At 44.9% G+C, this 2,250-nt stretch overlaps 1 protein-coding gene across 1 annotated transcript in view; it reads left to right on the top strand.

The window, feature by feature from the left end:
* The window catches only part of PTPRT (protein tyrosine phosphatase, receptor type T), a 720,009-nt gene that overhangs the window by 637,247 nt on the left and 80,512 nt on the right, over positions 1-2,250 (top strand). The gene's annotated exons all lie outside the window — the stretch shown is intronic.

The raw sequence follows: 2,250 nt of genomic DNA, 5'->3' as shown, positions 1-2,250 counted from the left end.
CTCTCTCTCTCTCTCTCTTCCTTTCCATTGTTCAGGTATCTCCAAAGTTTCAGCACTTTGGAGTCACAGCTTTGCTCAGTGCGCACCTCCGATGGCTCCAGCCCCCAGCCCACATGTTGTGGGCAGCCAGCAGGTCTCCCTGCCAGTGCATCTGGGAGGCTGGCTTGTTCCTGGGCACTTCGTGCCTCGTTCCCACACTCCTGCTGTGTTCTCAGTGCCCCCAAGTCAGTGCCTCATCTCCAGCGCCTCTGCCCCCTCTCTGTCCCTTCTCCTCACCTCTGCATTGGACACCCCTTTCCTCACTCCCAACGCATCTCTAACCCTAGGGTTTTATGAGTAGCGATTGCTACTGAGGTTTGGGTAGTAACCGGGCCAGGGGTGGTGGCTTGCAGGAAAGCACAGGAAGTGCCTAAATACAAGCAGTCCTACGGTTCTCATCTCCTCACAGGTCTCTACACCCACTACCTTTCCCAAAAGTTCTTTTTAGTGTCCCCAAAACTCCCTTTTTTCCCTTCTCCCAGCAGCCAGGAAAAGGCCTCCACATACCCTTTCCTTTCTGAGGCAGAACAATTTCTCTTTCTTTGTCTCACTCCTTTTGTTTCAAACCTTGCCTATTAGGAGGCCCCTTTTACAAATAAAAAAAGTGAAATAAACTTGAAGGGAAACTCATTAAGATGTTTTCTTGAACTAAAGAGTACCTCACTATCCCAGAGAAGCCCCACAACCCTCCACCCCCAAGTCTGAATGCAGTTGCAGCCAGCTTTGGAAATTTCCTTTTTTCACTTTTCCTTTCCTCTCTCCCTCTCCTCCTTCCCAAAATATCTGGGGAGCACCTACTGTGTGCTAGGCTCTGAGTTATATGAGCTGGTTTTTTGTGGCTCTTTTTCCACACTCAGCATGTTCCCCCATTATACTCGGTTCGGTTTCATGTGTACAGTGAGAAGGCATGGACTCAGACTCTACCCAGTTGGAATTCTGGATCATGCAGACTAAGTTTATCTCTCAGACTATAGTCTGAGAAGGAGCTTTCCAAGCAACAATTGCAGAAGCTCTGTGAGGTCATGAAACTGTGCTCCGAGGGGGTCCAGACAGCTGGGCTCCAACGCAACACACTGTGTGATCTTAGCATCTCATCTTGTCACCTGAGCATTAAAATTCCTTTGTTGGTTGAGTGAGAAGTTTGGATAAGGTGACTTCTAAGGGCCTGTCTGGTCCTAAACCTTTATGAGAGTGTAAAATGTGGTGGCAAGGGGCATGTTTGACACATTTACGAGAGCAGACGCATTTGTGTCGATGCACGTGAGTGATTACCAACCCGCTCAGGAGAACCGACAGTTCATTGCAAATGTGGTCAAAGGAAAACAGCATTTTTCATATGCTGCCTGCAAATTTTTGGAGGATGTCAGGATCAGAGTTAAAGGAGGTTGTCTCATTCCCTCCCATGCCTGGGCCTTACCGCCTAGCGGGTTGGCTGAATGGTCCCAAGCCCTTAAAGCAGCAGTTCTCAACCTGTGGGTCGCGACCCCTTTGGGGGTCGAATGACCCTTTCGCAGGGGTCGCCTAAGACCATCAGAAAACACATATATAATTACATATCGTTTTTGTGATTAATCACTGTCCTTTAATTATGTTCAATTTGTAACAATGAAAATACATCCTGCATATCAGATATTTACATTATGATTCATAGCAGTCGCAAAATTACAGTTATGAAGTAGCACCGAAAATAATTTTATGGTTGGGGTCACCACAACATGAGGAACTGTATTAAAGGGTCACGGCGTTAGGAAGGTTGAGAACCACTGCCTTAAAGTATGAGGGATGATGTGTGTGTGTGTCTGTGTGTGTGTGTGTCTGTGTACTTATCCACACCTACATAGATCCGTTTGTTGAGCGAATGTTCAGGAGAGGGTGTGTTGTTTGCAAAGGCATATTCAATATCATGGTAGTTTACTATGTTAGTCATAATATGTACTTTGCTTTAAAGTTTCAAATAATACCAGGGGAGCAATGTGACATCAAAAAGGATGACAAGTAGTCAAAACCTGAGAAACACAGATGTAAGAACTTGGGATCTAAAGTTTGAAAACGAAAACACTTGACTACTTTGGTGCATTGCCTTCCAGATTGATATCTTTTTTAAAAGTGTCCATCCCTGTGTGGTTGATGTCAAAAAAATTTTTTTTGCCTTTTTGCACTTTTTAAACATCTATATATATAAAAGCCTAAGTAATCATTTTACCATTTATG

Source organism: Myotis davidii, unplaced genomic scaffold, assembly GCF_000327345.1.
Source record: "Myotis davidii unplaced genomic scaffold, ASM32734v1 scaffold199, whole genome shotgun sequence".
In the NCBI taxonomy this organism is placed as follows: domain Eukaryota; kingdom Metazoa; phylum Chordata; class Mammalia; order Chiroptera; family Vespertilionidae; genus Myotis; species Myotis davidii.
The sequence above is the reverse complement of the archived record's forward strand: the minus strand, read 5'-3'. Positions and strand labels throughout refer to the sequence as shown.